General features: G+C 46.9%; 1 protein-coding gene across 1 annotated transcript in view; it reads left to right on the forward strand.

Annotated features, from left to right (window-relative positions):
* Nucleotides 1–253: 253 nt before the first annotated feature.
* Nucleotides 254–24,001, forward strand: part of LOC106595325 (E3 ubiquitin-protein ligase RNF19A) — a 66,513-nt gene continuing 42,765 nt past the window's right edge. Inside the window, exon 1 of the mRNA XM_045712133.1 lies at nucleotides 254–427. The gene's annotated coding sequence lies outside the window, so the exon portion shown is untranslated. The remainder of the gene's footprint in view (nucleotides 428–24,001) is intronic.

Consider the following 24,001-nt stretch of genomic DNA (forward strand, 5'->3'; position numbering starts at 1 on the left):
GTAACATAGAAGAGTTCTTGATGACCGTTCTGTGTAAATTACAACTTTATCACTGTATGTATTTAAAAATAACCATGACTATTTCAAAGTTCGCTTCTATAGGACTTTGCATGATTGATGTAAGAGGTATTACTTTTTATTTTTTCTTCATATGAAAATAAACATATTGTCATACCAAACTCCAAGACTTACTAAGATGACTTGGTCGAGATCTCGCGAGAAGATGTGAACTTTCTGTTTGGGAAGAGAACGAGAGCCGTTTTTTATTTTTTTATTTTGGATCAGAACGGAAGAAGGTGGAACCGACGAACGAACTGGACGCCAGGAAAAACTATATCAACAAACATTTCTCACGGTGGTTTGTTCGAAGAGAAACAATGCTTTGTTAACATTTGACCAGGACAGACGGCATTACAGTTGTTAAACGGTACGTTAACAACACTTGAAGGCGTTTTTGTTGGTTTAGCTGTCTTTCTGAACATTCCTTACAGTTGTTAGCATCCTGCTGCTAACCTAACGTTAGCTAGCTAGCTAAACATCCATCTTGGCCGATTCACAGATATGTAACACAATCAATACCCTATTTGTATCTTAATTAGGGTTTAGTTATATAGATGTTTTAGTTTTAAATTGTTATCCAACAAGCTATTGACATGACTACTGTGCTACCATTTTGGAGGGGCATATGCTCCTAAATATTTTGCTGTGTTAACGGGAATTGTTTTATTTGGGAGAGAACCAGTGTCCAGCGCCCAGGTAATAACTGTTGTAATTGTAGCGACTCTAGTTTTTAAGTGCCGATATGTTTTTGTGGTACTGTTGATGATGCGCTGGTCTTCGGACCAGAAGGTTGAGGGTTCGAGCCTCACCAACCTGCCTGTTTCATTACATTGGTGTCGGACGTGAACGGACGTTGAATCCATTAACTTCCGTGTGTTTTTTTTGGGGGCCGGTGAGCGGGTCCCTGTAACAGTATGTTTTTAACTAGTACTTGTATTCCGCCATGCTAGGTTTCGCCGTCATGTGGGTGAGATTTAACCCATTCATAGAGGCTAACTACACTACATAGTCAAAAGTATGTTTCCACCTGCTCTTCGAACATCATATTCCAAAATCATGGGCGTTAATTTGGAGTTGCTCCCCCCTCCCTTTGCTGCTATAACAGCCTCCACTCTTCTGGGAAGGCTTTCCACTAGATGTTGGAACATTGCTGCTATAACAGCCTCCACTCTTCTGGGAAGGCTTTCCACTAGATGTTGGAACATTGCTGCTTCAACAGTCTCGACTCTTCTGGGAAGGCTTTCCACTAGATGTTGGAACATTGCTGCTATAACAGCCTCCACTCTTCTGGGAAGGCTTTCCACTAGATGTTGGAACATTGCTGCTATAACAGCCTCCACTCTTCTGGGAAGGCTTTCCACTAGATGTTGGAACATTGCTGCTATAACAGCCTCCACTCTTCTGGGAAGGCTTTCCACTAGATGTTGGAACATTGCTGCTATAACAGCCTCCACTCTTCTGGGAAGGCTTTCCACTAGATGTTGGAACATTGCTGCTATAACAGCCTCCACTCTTCTGGGAAGGCTTTCCACTAGATGTTGGAACATTGCTGCTATAACAGCCTCCTCTCTTCTGGGAAGACTTTCCACTAGATGTTGGAACATTGCTGCTATAACAGCCTCCACTCTTCTGGGAAGGCTTTCCACTAGATGTTGGAACATTGCTGCTATAACAGCCTCCACTCTTCTGGGAAGGCTTTCCACTAGATGTTGGAACATTGCTGCTATAACAGCCTCCTCTCTTCTGGGAAGGCTTTCCACTAGATGTTGGAACATTGCTGCTATAACAGCCTCCACTCTTCTGGGAAGGCTTTCCACTAGATGTTGGAACATTGCTGCTATAACAGCCTCCACTCTTCTGGGAAGGCTTTCCACTAGATGTTGGAACATTGCTGCTATAACAGCCTCCACTCTTCTGGGAAGGCTTTCCACTAGATGTAGGAACATTGCTGCTATAACAGCCTCCACTCTTCTGGGAAGGCTTTCCACTAGATGTTGGAACATTGCTGCTATAACAGCCTCCACTCTTCTGGGAAGGCTTTCCACTAGATGTTGGGAACATTGCTGCTATAACAGCCTCCACTCTTCTGGGAAGGCTTTCCACTAGATGTTGGAACATTGCTGTGTTCTGCAGGGACTTGTTTCCATTAAGCCACAAGAGCATTAGTGAGGTTGGGCACTGATGTTGGGCGATTAGGCCTGGCTCGCAGTCGGTGTTGGAATTCATCCCAAAGGTGTTGGATGGGGTTGAGGTAAGGGCTCTGTGAAGGCCAGTCAAGTTATTCCACACTTCTCAACAAACCATTTCTGTATGGACCTCGCTTTGTGCCCGGGGGCATTGTCATGCTGAAACAGGAAAGGGCCTTCCCCAAACTGTTGCCACAAAGTTGGAAGCACAGAATCATCTAGAATGTCATTGTGTGCTGTAGCGTTAAGATTTCCCTTCACTGGAACTAAGGGGCCCGAACCATGAAAAACAGCCCCAGACCATTATTCCTCCTCCACCAAACTTTACAGTTGGCACTATGCATTGGTGCAGGTAGCATTCTCCTGGCATCCACCAAACCCAGATTAGTCTGTTGGACTGCCAGATGGTGAAGCGTGATTCATCACTCCAGAGAACATGTTTCCACTGATCCAGAGTCCAATGGCGACGAGTTCTACACCACTCCAGCCGACGCTTGGCATTGCGCATGGTGATGTTAGGCTTGTGTGCGGCTGCTCGGCCGTGGAAACCCATGTGAGCCGAGTTGTCGTTGCTTCGTTTCTGGTAGGGAATGTTGCAACTGGGACAAAACACTTAAGTCGGCGGGTGTTGAGTCGTTGTTGCTCCTAGACTTTTTCCACTTCAGAATAACAGCACTTACAGTTGAACCGGGGGCAGAAATGTGACGAAATGTCTTGTTGGGAAAGGTGGCATCCTATGACGGTTCCACGTTGAAAGTCACTGAGTTCTTCAGTACGGCCAAATAGCTGAAGCTACTAATTTGAAGTGGTGTCCACATACTTTTGTCTATCTATCTATCTATCTATCTATCTATCTATCTATCTATCTATCTATCTATCTATCTATCTATCTATCTATCTATCTATCTATCTATCTATCTATCTATCTATCTATCTATCTATCTATCTATCTAATCCTTATTAAGAGGCACCGTAAAACTATCGTGTGAAAGTGCGGGAGTTGTGTAACAACCCAGGTTTATAAGTGTGGATATCCACTCTCTCTTATAAATGTTTTTGTGGCACAGTTGATGGCTCGCTGGGCTTGGGACCAGAAGGCTGAGGGTTCCGAGCCTGTTCCACTACTTAATGATTTCTTGGCTGTCCCACAGCCTCAGTAGTGTGCATGTGGTGACACAGAAAGAAAGGGAGAGGTTCCTCAGATGAGCTTCAAAAGTATCTAAACTCAGCAAAAAAAATAAAATAAAATAGGGCCCTTTTTCAGGACCTTGTCTTTCAAAGATAATTCGTAAAAAAAATCAAAATAACTTCACAGATCTTCATTGTAAAGGGTGTAAACACTGTTTCCGGTGCTTGTTCAATGAACCATCAACAATTAATGAACATGCACCTGTGGAACGGTCGTTAAGACACTAACAGCTTGCAGACGGTAGGCAATTAAGGCCACAGTTATGAAAACTTAGGACACTAAAGAGGCCTTTCTACTGACTCTGAAAAACATCAAAAGAAAGATGCCCAGGGTCCCTGCTCATCTGCGTGAACGTGCCTTAGGAATGCTGCAAGGAGGCATGAGGACTGCAGATGTGGCCAGGGCAATAAATTGCAATGTCCGTACTGTGAGACGCCTAAGACAGCGCTACAGAGAGACAGGACGGACAGCTGACCGTCCTCGCAGTGGCAGACCACGTGTAATAACACCTGCACAGGATCGGTACATCCGAACATCACACCTGGGGACAGGTACAGGATGGCAACAACAACTGTCCGAGTTAGACCAGGAACGCACAATCCCTCCATCAGTGCTCAGACTGTCCGCAATAGGCTGAGAGAGGCTGGACTGAGGGCTTGCAGGTCCTCACCAGTCATCACCGGCAACAACGTCGCCTATGGGCACAAACCCACCGTCGCTGGACCAGACAGGTCTGGCAAAAAGTGCTCTTCACTGACGAGTCGCGGTTTTGTCTCACCAGGGGTGATGGTTGGGTTCGCATTTATCGTCGAAGGAATGAGCGTTACTCCGAGGCCTGTACTCTGGAGCGGGATCGATTTGGAGGTGGAGGGTCTGTCATGTTCTGGGGCGGTGTGTCACAGCATCATCGGACTGAGCTTGTTGTCATTGCAGGCAATCTCAACGCTGTGCGTTACAGGGAAGACATCCTCGTGCCCTCTTTTCATGTTTATGAAGTGGTACCCTTCCTGCAGGCTCATCCTGACATGACCCTCCAGCATGACAATGCCACCAGCCATACTGCTCGTTCTGTGTGTGATTTCCTGCATGACAGGAATGTCAGTGTTCTGCCGTGGCCAGCGAAGAGCCCGGATCTCAATCCCATTGAGCACGTCTGGGACCTGTTGGATCGGAGGGTGAGGGCTAGGGCCATTCCCCCCCCAGAAATGTCCGGGAACTTGCAGGTGCCTTGGTGGAAGAGTAAGGTAACACGGCAAGAACTCGCAAATCTGGTGCAGTCCATGAGGAGGAGATGCACTGCAATCAATCAATCAATCAAATGTATTTATATGGCCCTTCTTACATCAGCCAATGTCACAAAGTGCTGTACAGAAACCCAGCCTAAAACCCCCAACAGCAAGTAATGCAGGTGTAGAAGCACGGTGGCTAGGAAAAACTCCTTAGAAAGGCAGGAACATAGGAAGAAACCTAGAGAGGAACCAGGCTATGAGGGGTGGCCAGGAAAAACTCCCTAGAAAGGCCAGAACCTAGGAAGAAACCTAGAGAGGAACCAGGCTATGAGGGGTGGCCAGTCCTCTTCTGGCTGTGCCGGGTGGAGATTATAACACAACATGGCCAAGATGTTCAAATGTTCATAAATGACCAGCAGGGTCAGATAATAATAATCACAGTAGTTGTAGAGGGTGCAACAGGTCAGCACCTCAGGAGTAAATGTCAGTTGGCTTTTCATAGCTGGCAGGATATAACCCCACCCACTTTGCCAAAGCACAGCCCCCACACCACTAGAGGGATATCTTCAACCACCAACTTACCATCCTGAGACAAGGCTGAGTATAGCCCACAAAGATCTCTGCCACGGCACAACCCAAGGGGGGGGAGCGCCAACCCAGACAGGAAGACCATGTCAGTGACTCAACCCACTCAAGTGACGCACCCCTCCTAGGGACGGCATGGAAGAGCACCAGTAAGCCAGTGACTCAGCCCCTGTAATAGGGTTAGAGGCAGAGAATCCCAGTGGAGAGAGGGGAACCAGCCAGGCAGAGACAGCAAGGGCGGTTCGTTGCTCCAGTGCCTTTCTGTTCACCTTCACACTCCTGGGCCAGACTACATTCAATCACAGGACCTACTGAAGAGATAAGTCTTCAGTAAAGACTTAAAAGGTTGAGACCGAGTCTGCGTCTCTCACATGAATAGGCAGACCATCCCATAAAAATTGAGCTCTATAGGAGAAAGCCCTGCCTCCAGCCGTTTGCTTAGAAATTCTAGGGACAGTAAGGAGGCCTGCGTCTTGTGACCGTAGCGTACGTGTAGGTATGTACGGCAGGACCAAATCGGAAAGATGGGTAGGAGCAAGCCCATATAATGCTTTGTAGGTTAGCAGTAAAACCTTGAAATCAGCCCTTGCCTTAACAGGAAGCCAGTGTAGAGAGGCTAACACTGGAGTAATATGATCAAATTTTTGGGGGTTCTAGTCAAGATTCAAGCAGCCGTATTTAGCACTAACTGGAGTTTATTTAGCGCTTTATCCGGGTAGCCGGAAAGTCGAGCATTGCAGTAGTCTAACCTAGAAGTAACAAAAGCATGGATACATTTTTCTGCATCATTTTTAGACAAAGTTTCAGATTTTTGCAGTGTTACGTAGATGGGGGGGGGGAATAAAAGCTGTCCTTGAAACAATCTTGATATGTTCTTCAAAAGAGAGATCAGGGTCGAGAGTAACACTGCAGTACTGAATTAATGCAGCTGGTGGCCACACCAGATACTGACTGTTACTTTTGATTTTGACCCCCCCCCCCTTTGTTCAGGGACACATTATTCAATTTCTGTTAGTCACATGTCTGTGGAACTTGTTCAGTTTATGTCTCAGTTGTTGAATCTTGTTCTGTTCATGCAAATATTTACACATGATAAGTTTGCTGAAAATAAACACAGTTGACAGTGAGAGGACGTTTCATTTTGTTGCTGAGTTTAGTATTGATGTTGGCCCCATGTTGGCTCTCAATCTTAAAAAAAATATCATTTTCTGGTGCTCCTAAACCAGGGCTCTACAGTGTGAACATTTTACAGGCGCGTATGTGCCTAAGTATTTTGCTGTGCGACCTGGATTTAAAAAAATTAAAATAAAAAAAATATATATATATATATTTAGGAGCACCAGCGCTCAATTAAAATATTTTTCTCCTCAATTTCTTTGTGTACACCTCCATTTTTCAACACGTGCTCCTTGTAAAGACGCAACAAAAATAAGTCAGTGTAGATCCCGTGTCCTGAACCCGGTATTTTGTAATTGCCGGCAATTCTTATCATTTAAAGGGGCGAACTGCAGTTACTACATACGTTTTTGGATGTATAAATTAATGCTATAAACCCATTGATTCTTAAAGGGTATAACGTAGAGTAGAAGTCGGAAGTTTACATCCACTCAGGTTGGAGTCATTAAAACTCGTTTTTCAACCTCTCCACAAATTTCTAATTAACAAACTATTGTTTTTGGCAAGTTTTTTTTTCCCAACAATTGTTTGCAGACAGATTATTTATCTTTTTATAATTCACTGTATCACAATTCCAGTGGTTGAGACACTAAGTTGACGGTGCTTTTTTTTTTAAACAGCTTAGAAAATTCCAGAAAATGATGTCATGGCTTTAGAAGCTTCTGATAGGCTAATTGGCATCACAGTTGGTTAGGAGCATATAAAATGGCAGACATCCCCTTCGGTGCCACTTCTCAAATTCCTTATAGTTGGTCCGTCTCCTTTTGTGGATTTTCCCCAGTGTTTTTTTTTTTTTTTTACCCAGAAGGCTTAGACTTTTCTGTTTACATTTTACGCCGGCTGGAACTCGTGTCTCATTTGGGCCGTGGCTCTGGCGGACCTGCTGCAACTTGGAGCCAAGGCAAGGCCCTGGGTAGTTTTTCAGCTGGCGTTTACATAGTAATGGCAACCTGAACTTCAACACCTTCTCACAGAGCGACAGTCTCTCGACGATGCCGAGGTTGTTGATTTGTGCTCGCTGTAAGTCTTTAGTGTCACACACCTCCATACACAATTACATTTTTAACTTAGATTGTTTTTGAGGGGGGGGAAAATTATACCTTTTGCCGCAATCTCAGTATGAAAAAGTGAAAATGTATGCCCTCAATACTGTAAGTTTCTCTTGGATAAGAGCGTCTGCTAAATGACTGAAATGTGATTTTAACAGTTTTGAACAGTCAGCAGCCTACAGTTGTTCTGCTCTATAAAAATCCCTTCCATCTTTTGCTATATTCCGCTTTCCATTTTTGTTTTGTTCCCAGTTTGGTGTATTTTTTTCAGGTTCTCTGTCTCTCTCTGTCTCTCTCTGTCTCTCTCTGTCTCTCTCTGTCTCTCTCTGTCTCTCTCTGTCTCTCTCTGTCTCTCTCTGTCTCTCTCTGTCTCTCTCTGTGTCTCTCTGTGTCTCTCTCTCTGTCTCTCTCTGTCTCCCTCTCTTTCTCTCTCTCTTTCTCTCTCTCTCGTTTTATAGAAGGAAATGATTTTAAGTCAGTAACGATGCATAAACCACATCAGGAGAGCTCTTTTCACGTCTGCCAACATTATTATTTTTTTTTTTTTAGGGTGTCGTTGCCCTTTAATGCAATTGCACACCCAGCACAGAGACCATTGTGTTTGGCTAGCTGTGTTTTTAGTACTGTACAGTGTAGGCTAGCTGTGTTTTTAGTACTGTACAGCGTAGGCTAGCTGTGTTTTTAGTACTGTACAGCGTAGGCTAGCTGTGTTTTTAGTACTGTACAGTGTAGGCTAGCTGTGTTTTTAGTACTGTACAGTGTAGGCTAGCTGTGTTTTTAGTACTGTACAGCGTAGGCTAGCTGTGTTTTTAGTACTGTACAGCGTAGGCTAGCTGTGTTTTTAGCACTGTACAGCGTAGGCTAGCTGTGTTTTTAGCACTGTACAGCGTAGGCTAGCTGTGTTTTTAGTACTGTACAGTGCAGGCTAGCCTCTTGAGGATACCCTAGGATCAGACGCTGAAGAGGCTAGCTTACATGTGACGGACACGTTTGCATAAACAAATGCCCCCCGTGCGATTTGATCGTCGCCGTGATATTCTACCAGGAAAACCTACTTTGCAGTCGACATTTTTAATTGACAAGGTGTTTGTGGAAATACGACCAACCGTAATGACAGAATCGCGCATCGCAAAGAATTCAACCTCAAGACTTGGGACAAAAACGTATTTTATTTTGAATACATGGTTTGCATCCCCATTTTTTTTTTGGCTTAGTGTTTACTGGTAGATCTCATAAGGTTTCCTACTTATCCTACCGCTGTCTGGCTTTGTTCTGTGAGCTGCTCCGTCCAGCAACCAGTTGAGAGCTGAACGTTCCTGCTGCCTAAATAATCTACATCGAATAATAACTGCAGGATATATTTTCCCATCAATTTAAATAGCCTATAATTCAAAAATGGCATTTAATACAATATTTTTTTTTCTAATTCCCACTGGCCCGTGCGGGCCACTGACGTGGATGATCGACTGGCCCGGAGGGTTTCCAGAACCTCCTGGTATGTGGGAGCCCTGTGGCGTGCTGCTCCGCAGCCTAATTGAAGATGCATCGGAAAACCACTGTGCTCAGTTTGGTGGATATAAACAGCATGATTGGATAGCATTTTTGGTTTTCAAACAGATTGTTCAATGATTTTTTTTCTTTGTTTTGTTGTTGCCTGATTGTAGTTTCAGAGGAACATGTGAATGTGTCTTTTAATTATTTATTAATTTTTTTAACAAAGCTGCTTTATTCCAGCCATCTCTACTGTCCCTTTTGGTTTACACAGGGGCGTCAGAGGGCCAGGGGCGTCAGAGGGCCAGGGGGGGGCGCCGGAGGGCCAGGGGCGCCGGAGGCAGGGGCGTCGGAGGGCCAGGGGCGCCGGAGGGCCAGGGGCGCCGGAGGGCCAGGGGGCGCCGGAGGGCCAGGGGGCGCCGGAGGGCCAGGGGCGTCAGAGGGCCAGGGGCGTCAGAGGGCCAGGGCAGGGCAGGACATCACATCAGAGGGCAGGCCAGGACATCGTGTGTGTTGAGATTAAACAGGTTCTTTATATAGGCCTGCTAGGGCCCAAGCAAGCTGGTTTATCTGTCTGTCATTAAACCGCTCTAAATGTGTCCAGGCACAGCACTGCCTGCCTGGTTACATGGCTGCTATTTCAAATCAACTCCCATTGTATTTTTCACCTGTAAACAACAGGTGTAAACAACAGGTGTAAACAACAGGTGTAAACAACAGGTGGAGACTAAGTGAAATGCTTACAGGTCCATTTCCAACAAGAGAAAATGGAAATAGTGACACAATGAATAACGAATAAAGAGTTAAAATAACATGGTTATATACAGGAAGTACCGGGTAATAACATGGTTATATACAGGAAGTACCGGGTAATAACATGGTTATATACAGGAAGTACCGGGTAATAACATGGTTATATACAGGAAGTACCGGGTAATAACATGGTTATGTACAGGAAGTACCGGGTAATAACATGGTTATGTACAGGAAGTACCGGGTAATAACATGGTTGTGTACAGGAAGTACCGGGTAATAACATGGTTGTGTACAGGAAGTACCGGGTAATAACATGGTTGTGTACAGGAAGTACCGGGTAATAACATGGTTGTGTACAGGAAGTACCGGGTAATAACATGGTTGTGTACAGGAAGTACCGGGTAATAACATGGTTGTGTACAGGAAGTACCGGGTCATAACATGGCTGTGTACCGGGTCATAACATGGCTGTGTACCGGAAGTCATGGTAGAGTGTTGGGGGTCCTGAGGTGAAGGGTCGTGGTAGAGGTCCTGAAGTGAAGGGTCATGGTAGTGTTGGGTAATTTGAGAATCAATGGATGATGTACCCAAATGTTAAGCAAGTGCCGTGCTATGAACGTTCAACTCTGTGGTAATGTTAACGTTACAGCCCTTTAGTGAAGCCTGTTTAACGTTACAGCCCTTTAGTGAAGCCTGTTTAACGTTACAGCCCTTTAGTGAAGCCTGTTTAACGTTACAGCCCTTTAGTGAAGCCTGTTTAAGCCGTTCTATTGGCCCTTTAGTGAAGGGTATTTCTCAAGCTCTGTCATTTAAATGTTTTCAGAGACACAAAAATAACTTTCCAAAGTAGTGCTTCACAGGTCCGTTTTGACGTCTGGGCTTAATGTCAGTAGTCGGGGACTGGTACCTGTTCACATCAGCCCCCCACCCCAGGTTTATTATCAGTAGTCAGGACTGACCTGTTCAACAGCCAGGGACTGGTACCTGTTCACATCAGCCCCCGGTTTATTATCAGTAGTCAGGGACTGGTACCTGTTACACAGCCCCCCGGGTTATTATCAGTAGTAAGGGACTGGTACCTGTTCACATCAGCCCCCACCCCGGTTTTTATCAGTAGACGTCACCCCGGGTTATTATCAGTAGTAGGGACTGGTACCTGTTCACATCAGTCCCTGACTTTACCCTTACCCAACCCAAACCTTAACCCTGACCGTAACCTTTACCCAACCTTAACCTCTCTAGGGTAGGTGGGACGAAATCATCCCGCACTATTCAACAGCCAGTGACGCATCAGAGCGACACATTTAAAACCACAAAATGTCATAATTCAAAGTTCTCAAACACAGGACTATTTTACACCATTTGAAAGATAACTCTCGTTAATCTAACCACATTGTCCGATTTCAAAAAGGCTTTACAGCGAAAGCAAAACATTAGATTATGTCAGGAGAGTACATAGCCAGAAATAACCATACAGCCATTTTCAAAGCAAGCATATATGTCACAAAAAACAAAAACACAGCTAAATGCAGCACTAACCTTTGATGATCTTCATCAGATGACTCTCCTAGGACATTATGTTATACAATTCATGCATGTTTTGTTCAATCAAGTTCATATTTATATCAAAAAACATATTTTTACCTTAGCATGTGATGTTCAGAACTAGCATACCCACCGCAAACTTACGGGGAATTTACTAACAATTTACTAAATTACTCACAATAAACGTTCACAAAAAACATAATTACTTTAAGAATTATAGATACAGAACTCCTTTATGCAATCGCTGTGTCCGATTTTAAAATAGCTTTTCGGCAAAAGCACATTTTACAATATTCTGAGTACATAGCTCGGCCATCACGGCTAGCTATTTTGACACCCACCAAGTTTGGGGCAACCTAAACTCAGAATTACTATTAGAAAAATGTTATTACCTTTGCTGTTCTTCGTCAGAATGCACTCCCAGAACTTCTACTTCAACAACAAATTTTGTTTTGGTTCCAAATAATCCATAGTTATATTCAAATAGCTCCGTTTTGTTCGTGCGTTCAGGTCACTATCCGAAGGGTGACGCGCGAGCGCATTTTGTGACAAGAAAATTCAGAATATTCCATTACTGTACTTAGAAGCATGTCAAACGCTGTTTAAAATCTATTTTTATGCGATTTTTCTCGTAAAATAGCGATAATATTCCGACCGGGAGACGTTGTTTTCGTTCAAAGACTGAAAGAAGAAAATGGTGTCTTCACGTGCACGCGCGCGCCCCGTGTCATTGTTCTCAGATCGACCACTTTCCAAATGCGCTACTGTTTTTCAGCCAGGGACTGCAGAGTCATCATTCCCCGTTCTGGCGCCTTCTGAGAGCCTATGGGAGCCTTAGAAAATGTCACGTTACAGCAGAGATCCTCTATTTTCCATAAAGAGGCTATAGAAGGCCAAGAAATGGTCAGAGAGGGCACTTCCTGTATGGAATCTTCTCAGGTTTTTGCCTGCCATATGAGTTCTGTTATACTCAGACACCATTCAGACAGTTTTAGAAACTTTAGGATGTTTTCTATCCAAATCAAACAATTATATGCATATTCTAGTTTCTGGGCAGGAGTAATAACCAGATTAAATCGGGTACGTTTTTTTTATCCAGCCGTGAAAATACTGCCCCCTATCCTAAACAGGTTTATGTAGACTGAGTGCAGCAGAGAGGAGGTAGTGTGTCACTACCCTGACCCTCGTCCCTGTCTCTTAGTGTTGTTCAGAGTCGTCCTGCCCTGACCCTCGTCCCTGTCTCTTAGTGTTGTTCAGAGTCGTCCTGCCCTGACCCTCGTCCCTGTCTCTTAGTGTTGTTCAGAGTCGTCCTGACCCTCGTCCCTGTCTCTTAGTGTTGTTCAGAGTCGTCCTGACCCTCGTCCCTGTCTCTTAGTGTTGTTCAGAGTCGTCCTGACCCTCGTCCCTGTCTCTTAGTGTTGTTCAGAGTCGTCCTGACCCTCGTCCCTGTCTCTTAGTGTTGTTCAGAGTCGTCCTGACCCTCGTCCCTGTCTCTTAGTGTTGTTCAGAGTCGTCCTGACCCTCGTCCCTGTCTCTTAGTGTTGTTCAGAGTCGTGCCCTGACCCTCGTCCCTGTCTCTTAGTGTTGTTCAGAGTCGTCCTGACCCTCGTCCCTGTCTCTTAGTGTTGTTCAGAGTCGTCCTGACCCTCGTCCCTGTCTCTTAGTGTTGTTCAGAGTCGTCCTGACCCTCGTCCCTGTCTCTTAGTGTTGTTCAGAGTCGTCCTGACCCTCGTCCCTGTCTCTTAGTGTTGTTCAGAGTCGTCCTGACCCTCGTCCCTGTCTCTTAGTGTTGTTCAGAGTCGTCCTGACCCTCGTCCCTGTCTCTTAGTGTTGTTCAGAGTCGTCCTGACCCTCGTCCCTGTCTCTTAGTGTTGTTCAGAGTCGTCCTGACCCTCGTCCCTGTCTCTTAGTGTTGTTCAGAGTCGTCCTGACCCTCGTCCCTGTCTCTTAGTGTTGTACAGAGTCGTCCTGACCCTCGTCCCTGTCTCTTAGTGTTGTTCAGAGTCGTCCTGACCCTCGTCCCTGTCTCTTAGTGTTGTTCAGAGTCGTCCTGACCCTCGTCCCTGTCTCTAGTGTTGTTCAGAGTCGTCCTGACCCTCGTCCCTGTCTCTTAGTGTTGTTCAGAGTCGTCCTGACCCTCGTCCCTGTCTCTTAGTGTTGTTCAGAGTCGTCCTGACCCTCGTCCCTGTCTCTTAGTGTTGTTCAGAGTCGTCCTGCCTGACCCTCGTCCCTGTCTCTTAGTGTTGTTCAGAGTCGTGCCCTAACCCTCGTCCCTGTCTCTTAGTGTTGTTCAGAGTCGTCCTGACCCTCGTCCCTGTCTCTTAGTGTTGTTCAGAGTCGTCCTGACCCTCGTCCCTGTCTCCTAGTGTTGTTCAGAGTCGTCCTGACCCTCGTCCCTGTCTCTTAGTGTTGTTCAGAGTCGTCCTGACCCTCGTCCCTGTCTCCTAGTGTTGTTCAGAGTCGTCCTGACCCTCGTCCCTGTCGCTTGGTGTTGTTCAGAGTCGTCCTGCCCTGACCCTTATCCCTTGGGCTGTGGATGAAAACATACACACCATGTGTTTGTTTGGCAGCTGAAAGGTTGTCCTGTGACTGTGACTGGCTGACTGACTAACTTAGGCTGTTGGCACTGGAGCTAAATTAGAATTAAACATTGTTTGTTGTTGTGACGGGCAAGCTGGTTGCCTAGCTTTTTAAAGGGGGGCAGAGATGGCATACTGTCAAAAGAACAAATGAAGGAAAGAGAATGAAATTATTTGAATTGAATTGAAGCCGCTACATTCACCCAAATATTACTACCCTTCTCATATCAGGAGCAAAGCCTAAGTCCACTCTCTCGGCACGTCCTGGTCTGTAGTAGAGCGTTCCCTCGCCCCGGCGCGGTGACGTGGCCTGTAATTGCGACTCCACTTTCTCTATACTGACGCTTTGCTTGTTCGATTGCCTTACGGAGGGAATAACTTCGCTGTTTGTTTTCGGCCATGTTTCCAGTCGCCTTGCCGTGATTAAATGCGGTGGTACGTGCTTTCAGAATTTGCGCGAATGCTGCCATCAATCCACGGTTTCTGGTTAGGGAAGGTTTTAATAGTCACAGCGGGTACAACATCTCCTATACACTTCCTTATAAACTCGCTCACCGAGTCAGCGTGTACGTCGATGTTATTGTCTGAGGCTACCCGGAACATATCCCAGTCCACGTGATCGAAGCAATCTTGACGCGTGGAATACGATTTGGTCAGACCTAAGCACGGGTTCTTCGTGTTTTAGTTTCTGCCTATAGGAGGAGAGCAACAAGATGGAGTCATGGTCAGATTTGCCAAAAGGATGGCGGGGGAGGGCGATGTATGCATCGCGGAAGTTAGAGTAGCAATGGTCGAGCGCGTTACTCGCTCATGTACTGCAATCGATATGCTGATAGAATTTAGGTAGCCTTGTTCTCAGATTAGCTTTGTTAAAATCCCCAGCTCCAATAAATACAGCCTCAGGATATATGGTTTCCAGTTTGCGTAGAGTTCAGTATATACACGGCTGTGACTATACCCGAGGAGAGTTCTCTTGGGAGGTAATACGGTCGGCATTTGATTGTGAGGAATTCTAGGTCAGGTGAACAAAAGGACTTAAGTTCTTGTATGTTGTTACAATTACACCATGAGTCGTTAATCATAAAACACACCCCCGTCCTTCTTCTTTCCGGAGAGATGTTTGTTCCTGTTGGCGCGATGCACTGAAAATCTCGTTGGCTGTACGGACTCTGACAGCATGTCCCCAGCTAGCCATGTCTCCGTGAAAGTGGAGTATGTTACAATCCCGGATATGTCTTTGGAAAGCAGCTCTTGTCCTGATTTCGTCGACTTTGTTAACTAGGGACTGGACGTTAGTGAGTAATATACTCAGAAGCGGTGGCTGGTCTGTGCGCCTCCGGTGTGCGCGCCTTCTGGGCTAACAACGTAAGAAATAATACACAAAAAAAACGAAATACTGCACAGTTTCCTAAGGACTAGAAGCGTAGCTGCCATCTCTATCTGCGCCATCTTGTTGTGATGATCCTTAGGCTTACCAGTGTAGAGCCCAGTGTTTCCATAGTGATGGTCCTTACCGGTGTAGAGCAGAGCCCAGCGTTTCCATAGTGATGGTCCTTACCGGTGTAGAGCAGAGTCCAGCGTTTCCATAGTGATGGTCCTTACCGGTGTAGAGCAGAGTCCAGCGTTTCCATAGTGATGGTCCTTACCGGTGTAGAGCAGAGCCCAGCGTTTCCATAGTGATGGTCCTTACCAGTGTAGAGCCCAGCGTTTCCATAGTGATGGTCCTTACCGGTGTAGAGCAGAGCCCAGCGTTTCCATAGTAATGGTCCTTACCGGTGTAGAGCAGAGCCCAGCGTTTCCATAGTGATGGTCCTTACCGGTGTAGAGCAGAGCCCAGCGTTTCCATAGTGATGGTCCTTACCGGTGTAGAGCAGAGCCCAGCGTTTCCATAGTGATGGTCCTTACCGGTGTAGAGCAGAGCCCAGCGTTTCCATAGTGATGGTCCTTACCGGTGTAGAGAGAGCCCAGCGTTTCCATAGTGATGGTCCTTACCGGTGTAGAGCAGAGCCCAGCGTTTCCATAGTGATGGTCCTTACCGGTGTAGAGCAGAGCCCAGCGTTTCCATAGTGATGGTCCTTACCGGTGTAGAGCAGAGCCCAGCGTTTCCATAGTGATGGTCCTTACCGGTGTAGAGCAGAGCCCAGCGTTTCCATAGTGATGGTCCTTACCGGTGTAGAGCAGAGCCCAGCGTTTCCATAGTGATGGTCCTTACCGGTGTAGAGCAGAGCCCAGCGTTTCCATAGTGATGGTCCTTACCGGTGTAGAGCAGAGCCCAGCGTTTCCATAGTGATGGTCCTTACCGGTGTAGAGCCCAGCGTTTCCATAGTGATGGTCCTTACCGGTGTAGAGCCCAGCGTTTCCATAGTGATGGTCCTTACCGGTGTTTTAGATGTTTCATCTTTTCTATATTGACCAGAAGATGGAACTTTGGTGGAGAGTTTGGAATCTGATTGATTGCTTCTGTGGACAGGTGTCTTTTTTACAGGTAACAAGCTGCGGTTAGGAGCATTCCCTTTAAGAGTGTGCTCCTAATCTCAGCTCGTTACCTGTATAAAAGACACCTGGGAGCCAGAAATCTTTCTGATTTGAGAGGGGTCAAATACTTATTTCCCTCATTTTATAACATTTCTGACATGCGTTTTTCTGGATTTTTTTGTTGTTATTCTGTCTCTCACTGTTCAAATAAACCTACCATTAAAATTATAGACTGATCATTTCTTTGTCAGTGGGCAAACGTACAAAATCAGCAGGGGATCAAATACTTATTTTCCCCCCACTGTAAACCATGGACCTCCATAGTACAGTGCTCTGTTTCCCAGGCTAATGTCTCGTTGTCTTGTCCTAACCTAAACCGTGGACCTCACAGTGCTCTGTTTCCCAGGCTAATGTCTCGTTGTCTTGTCCTAACCTAAACCGTGGACCTCACAGTGCTCTGTTTCCCACGCTAATGTCTCGTTGTCTTGTCCTAACCTAAACCGTGGACCTCACAGTGCTCTGTTTCCCAGGCTAATGTCTCGTTGTCTTGTCCTAACCTAAACCGTGGACCTCACAGTGCTCTGTTTCCCAGGCTAATGTCTCGTTGTCTTGTCCTAACCTAAACCGTGGACCTCACAGTGCTCTGTTTCCCAGGCTAATGTCTCGTTGTCTTGTCCTAACCTAAACCATGGACCTCCATAGTGCAGTGCTCTGTTTCCCAGGCTAATTTATCGTTGTTGACAGATTGTTTGTTCCTGGATTTCAAGGTGGGTGTTCCACTGAACCGTATGTGAGCCAACCAAGCAGCTATCTGGGTACAGCTGTGGGCCTGCTGAGAGCAGGATGAGAGTGGTGGTGTCTGGGAAATATAACCAAATGTTATTATAGAGTCCAAGCTGGCCTAGTAGTGCTCTCCTTTTAAAAAAAAAAAAAAAATCTGTAACATCCTTGAAAATGTTGTGACCCGTAAAGCAGGGTCATCTCTGAACAGGCGTGGTAATGATCGGGGATTCAGACTGCTGTTTGCAGAGGACCATATTACCTCCATATTGTGGTTCTCGCGCTACAGAAGCAACAACATTCAGCCTATTTTGAGCTATTTAACATCCTGGCAGAGAGATGAGGGTTGAAGATGGTTCTTCCAGGACTGGACTAAACAGGCGAACAGAACCTAATCTAATCTGGGTGATTATAGGCTGGGCCAGACAGGTGAACAGAACCTAATCTAATCTGGGTGATTATAGGCTGGGCCAGACAGGTGAACAGAACCTAATCTAATCTGGGTGATTATAGGCTGGGCCAGACAGGTGAACAGAACCTAATCTAATCTGGGTGATATAGGCTGGGCCAGACAGGCGAACAACCTAATCTGGGTGATTATAGGCTGGGCCAGACAGGTGAACAGAACCGAACAGAACCTAATCTAGGGCTGGGTGATTATAGGCTGGGCCAGACAGGTGAACAGAACTGAACAGAACCTAATCTAGGGCTGGGTGATATAGGCTGGGCCAGACAGGTGAACAGAACCGAACAGAACCTAATCTAGGTCTGGGTGATTATAGGCTGGGCCAGACAGGTGAACAGAACCTAATCTAGGGCTGGGTGATTATAGGCTGGGCCAGACAGGCGAACAGAACCTAATCTAATCTGGGTGATATAGGCTGGGCCAGACAGGTGAACAGAACCTAATCTAGGGCTGGGTGATTATAGGCTGGGCCAGACAGGTGAACAGAACCTAATCTAGGGCTGGGTGATTATAGGCTGGGCCAGACAGGCGAACAGAACCTAATCTAATCTGGGTGATATAGGCTGGGCCAGACAGGTGAACAGAACCTAATCTAGGGCTGGGTGATATAAACTGGGCCAGACAGGCGAACAGAACCTAATCTAGGGCTGGGTGATTATAGGCTGGGCCAGACAGGTGAACAGAACCTAATCTAGGGCTGGGTGATTATAGGCTGGGCCAGACAGGTGAACAGAACCTAATCTAATCTGGGTGATATAAACTGGGCCAGACAGGCGAACAGAACCTAATCTAGGGCTGGGTGATTATAGGCTGGGCCAGACAGGTGAACAGAACCTAATCTAGGGCTGGGTGATTATAGGCTGGGCCAGACAGGTGAACAGAACCTAATCTAATCTGGGTGATATAAACTGGGCCAGACAGGCGAACAGAACCTAATCTAGGGCTGGGTGATTATAGGCTGGGCCAGACAGGTGAACAGAACCTAATCTAATCTGGGTGATTATAGGCTGGGCCAGACAGGTGAACAGAACCTAATCTAATCTGGGTGATTATAGGCTGGGCCAGACAGGCGAACAGAACCTAATCTAATCTGGGTGATTATAGGCTGGGCCAGACAGGTGAACAGAACCTAATCTAATCTGGGTGATTATAGGCTGGGCCAGACAGGCGAACAGAACCTAATCTAGGGCTGGGTGATATAGACCAAATCAGATCTCTTTATTTATTATAGTTATAGCTACTCATTCCAGGGTTTTTATTTATTTTCTACATTGTGGAATAATATTAGTGAAGACATCAAAATTATGGAATCATGAAGTAACCAAAAAAGTGTTCAACAAATCAAAATATATTTGAGGTTCTTCAAAGTAGCCACCCTTTGCCTTGATGACAGCTTTGCACACTTTTGGCATTCTCTCAACCCTCTTCACCTGGAATGCTTTTCCAACAGTCTTGAAGAAGTTCCCACATATGCTGAGCACTTGTTGGCTGCTTTTCCTTCACTCTGCGGTCCAACTCATCCCAAACCATCTCAATTGGGTTGAGGTCGGGTGACTGTGGAGGCCAGGTCATCTGATGCAGCACTCCATCACTCTCCTTCTTGGTTAAATAGCCCTTAGACAGCCTGGAGGTGTGTTGGGTCATTGTCCTGTTGAAAAACAAATGATAGTCCCACTAAGCATAAACCAGATGGGATGGTGTATCGCTGCAGGGTGCTGTGGTAGCCATGCTGGCGGAGGGCGCGGCGCTGGCGGAGGGCGCCGCATGTTGTTGTTTAACAAATCTGGATGAAAATCTCCTCCAATTAAATCTGACAGTCTGCACTTTAACCTCCGTAGTCATTGTATCATTTCTAATTCAAAGTGCTGGAGCACAGAGCCAAAACGGCAATGTGTCACTGTCGCCAATACTTTTGGAGCTCCGTTGTAAATTTGAATGAATTCCATATATCGACCCCCGCCCTGCCGCGACCCCCGCCCTTCCGCGACCCGCCCTGCCGCGACCGCCCCCCCCCGCCGCGCCCTTCGGCGACCCGCCCTGCCGCGACCCCGGGTAATATAATGCCTATTAGTCTTTTATTTTATTTTTCAGATGCTCGTCGTTCTGTTCCTTTATGAACTCTGACCCTGCTGACTGGCTGTGTTGTTGTTGTTGTTGTCAGTGTCCTCCTGTTAGACAGAAACCTCCCGAGGCCTCTCATGTCGGGAGCTTTTCAGGGGCCCCTCGAGGTTCTGAAGCCTCTCTTCCTCTGGCCTCACAGATCCTCTGGCCTCACAGATCCTCTGGCCTCACAGATCCTCTGGCCTCACAGATCCTCTGGCCTCACAGATCCTCTGGCCTCACAGATCCTCTGGCCTCACAGATCCTCTGGAACAGCTCCAAGGGATGACCCAAAGGCCTCGTCACGGCAACTCACACACGTGCTCAAATGTGTGTCGTCAGTGTAAAGATGAGGCCTACTGTCTGTGATATGAGGTCTCAATTTAGGAGCATTTCAGCTGCTGGTCTGGGGTTTGGGGGGGGGCTTGCTTTTACTTACTTTTTATCTGTCTTTTACTGAGGGATATTTTTAACAGCTTGGGTGGGGTTGAGTGGGGAGGGGTGGGTTCCCCCCTGGCCTGATCTGCACGACACAATTTATAGGACCTGTTAGCTGTATGTTTATCCTGCTTCTCTGGCTGTCCCTGACTTTACGGAGGGAGTGTTTCTTCGGGGGACGGATCAGTCAAGTTTACCTCTCCCTCCCCTCTCCTCAGTCCTCTTTCTCCCTCCCTCCCCTCTCCTCAGTCCTCTTTCTCCCTCCCCTCCCTCTCCTCCCTCCCTCCCAGTCCTCTCTCTCCCTCCCTCCTCCCTCCCTCTTTCTCCCTCCCTCCCCCTCCACCCTCCCTCCTCCCCCCCTCCCTCTCCTCCCTCCCTCCTCCCCTCCCTCTCCCCTCACCTCTCTCCCTCCCTCCCTCTCCTCAGTCCTCTTTCTCCCTCCCTCCCTCTCCTCAGTCCTCTTTCTCCCTCCCTCCCTCTCCTCAGTCCTCTTTCTCCCTCCCTCCCTCTCCTCAGTCCTCTTTCTCCCTCCCTCCCTCTCCTCAGTCCTCTTTCTCCCTCCCTCCCTCTCCTCAGTCCTCTTTCTCCCTCCCTCCCTCTCCTCAGTCCTCTTTCTCCCTCCCTCCCTCCCCTCTCCTCAGTCCTCTGTTTCTCCCTCTCCTCCATGCTTCCCCAGCGGAGCAAGGCCAGGGATGCCTGGGTGCTTACCTCATTTCCTCTCCTTTACAGCCAGTGAGGAGAGGGAGGGAGGGAGGGAGGGAGGGGAGAGGGAGAGAGGGAGGAGAGAGGAGAGGAGAGAGAGGGAGAGAGGGAGAGAGGGAGAGGAGGGAGAGGAGGGAGAGAGAGAGAGAGGGAGAGAGGAGAGGAGGAAGGGGAGGGGAGGGAGAGGGAGAGGAGTGAGGAGAGGGGAGGGGAGGGAGAGAGGAGAGGAGGGAGACTGGTGTCTTTGTTGGGATTGGAAACATTCCGTTTCTCTTGTTTGTCGTAGTGGCTTTAACAACAGAACAATGGATGTTTTCATTTGTCTTTGCTGCACATATGTTTGTATCGTACATGTAGTGGGCAGTAATATTTGTGTGTGTGTATATACAGTATATTATATCTATATATACCTCACATGAGAGTCCAAATAAGACTATGCTATTAGCCCATTATACAGACGCTATAAGCCTTTACATGGCTGCCAGTCAGATGAGTTATACTGTACGTAACGAGCTATAGATTACTTGGCAGATTCCCCTGTCCACGTCCTTCAGTAATTCTGCTAATACAGAGCGTTCAGAAAGTATTCAGACCCCTTCCCCTTTTCACACATTTTGTTACGTTACAGCCTTATTCTAAAATTGATTAAATCATTTTTTTTTTTAAACTCATCAATTTACACACAATACTCCATAATGACAATGCAAAAACAGGTTTAGACATTTTTGCGAAGGTATTAATAATAAACAGAAATGCCTTATTTACATATGTATTCAGACCTTTTGCTATGAGACTTGAAATTGAGCTCAGGTGCATCCTGTTTCCATTGATCATCCTTGAGATGTTTCTACAACTTGATTGGAGTCCACCTGTGGTAAATTCAATTGATTGGACATGATTTGGAAAGGCAACACACCTGTCTATATAAGGTCCCACAGTTGACAGTGCATGTCAGAGTAAAAACCAAGCCATGAGGTCGAAGGAATTGTCTGTAGATCTCCAAGACAGGATTGTGTTGAAGCACAGATCTGGGGAAGGGCACCAAAACATTTCTGCAGCCTTGAAGTTCCCCAAGAACACAGTGGCCTCCATCGTTCTTAAATGGAAGAAGTTTGGAACCACCAAGACTCTTCCTAGAGCTGGCCGCCCGGACAAACTGAGCAATCAGGGGGAGAAGAGCTCCAGAGTTCCTCTGTGGAGATGGGAGAACCTTCCAGAAGGACAACCATCTCTGCAGCCCTCCACCAATCAGGTCTTTATGGTAGAGTGGCCAGACGGAAGCCACTCCTCAGTAAAAGGCACATGACAGCCCACTTGGAGTTTGCCAAAAGGCACCTAAAGGACTCTGAGACCATGAGAAACAATAGCGAGACTATATACAGGGGGTACCGGTACAGAGTCAATGTGGAGACTATATACAGGGTATTACGGTACAGAGTCAATGTGGAGGCTATATACAGGGTGTTACGGTACAGAGTCAATGTGGAGGCTATATACAGGGGGGGTACCGGTACAGAGTCAATGTGGAGGCTATATACAGGGGGTACCAGTACCGAGTCCATGTGGAGGCTATATACAGGGTATTACGGTACAGAGTCAATGTGGAGGCTATATACAGGGTGTTACGGTACAGAGTCAATGTGGAGGCTATATACAGGGGGGGTACCGGTACAGAGTCAATGTGGAGGCTATATACAGGGGGTACCGGTACAGAGTCAATGCGGAGGCTATATACAGGGTATTACGGTACAGAGTCAATGTGGAGGCTATATACAGGGGATACCGGTACAGAGTCAATGTGGAGGCTATATACAGGGGGTACCGGTACAGAGTCAATGTGGAGGCTATATACAGGGGGTACCGGTACAGAGTCAATGTGGAGGCTATATACAGGGTATTACGGTACAGAGTCAATGTGGAGGCTATATACAGGGGGGTACCGGTACAGAGTCAATGTGGAGGCTATATACAGGGGGTACCGGTACAGAGTCAATGTGGAGGCTATATACAGGGTATTACGGTACAGAGTCAATGTGGAGGCTATATACAGGGTGTTACGGTATAGAGTCAATGTGGAGGCTATATACAGGGGGTACCGGTACAGAGTCAATGTGGAGGCTATATACAGGGGGGTACCGGTACAGAGTCAATGTGGAGACTATATACAGGGTATTACGGTACAGAGTCAATGTGGAGGCTATATACAGGGGGGTACCGGTACAGAGTCAATGTGGAGGCTATATACAGGGGGTACCGGTACAGAGTCAATGTGGAGGCTATATACAGGGTATTACGGTACAGAGTCAATGTGGAGGCTATATACAGGGGGGTACCGGTACAGAGTCAATGTGGAGGCTATATACAGGGGGTACCGGTACAGAGTCAATGTGGAGGCTATATACAGGGGGGTACCGGTACAGAGTCAATGTGGAGGCTATATACAGGGGGGTACCGGTACAGAGTCAATGTGGAGGCTATATACAGGGGGGTACCGGTACAGAGTCAATGTGGAGGCTATATACAGGGGGGTACCGGTACAGAGTCAATGTGGAGGCTATATACAGGGTGTTACGGTACAGAGTCAATGTGGAGGCTATATACAGGGTATTACGGTACAGAGTCAGTGTGGAGGCTATATACAGGGGGTACCGGTACAGAGTCAATGTGGAGGCTATATACAGGGGGTACCGGTACAGAGTCAATGTGGAGGCTATATACAGGGTGTTACGGTACAGAGTCAATGTGGAGGCTATATACAGGGGGTACCGGTACAGAGTCAATGTGGAGGCTATATACAGGGGGTACCGGTACAGAGTCAATGTGGAGACTATATACAGGGGGTACCGGTACAGAGTCAATGTGGAGGCTATATACAGGGGGTACCGGTACAGAGTCAATGTGGAGGCTATATACAGGGGGTACCGGTACAGAGTCAATGTGGAGGCTATATACAGGGGGTATCGGTACAGAGTCAAGGTGGAGGCTATATACAGGGTGTTACGGTACAGAGTCAATGTGGAGGCTATATACAGGGGGTACCGGTACAGAGTCAATGTGGAGGCTATATACAGGGGGGTACCGGTACAGAGTCAATGTGGAGGCTATATACAGGGGGGTACCGGTACAGAGTCAATGTGGAGGCTATATACAGGGGGTACCGGTACAGAGTCAATGTGGAGGCTATATACAAGGGGT

Source organism: Salmo salar, unplaced genomic scaffold, assembly GCF_905237065.1.
Source record: "Salmo salar unplaced genomic scaffold, Ssal_v3.1, whole genome shotgun sequence".
Taxonomy (NCBI): Eukaryota; Metazoa; Chordata; class Actinopteri; order Salmoniformes; family Salmonidae; genus Salmo; species Salmo salar.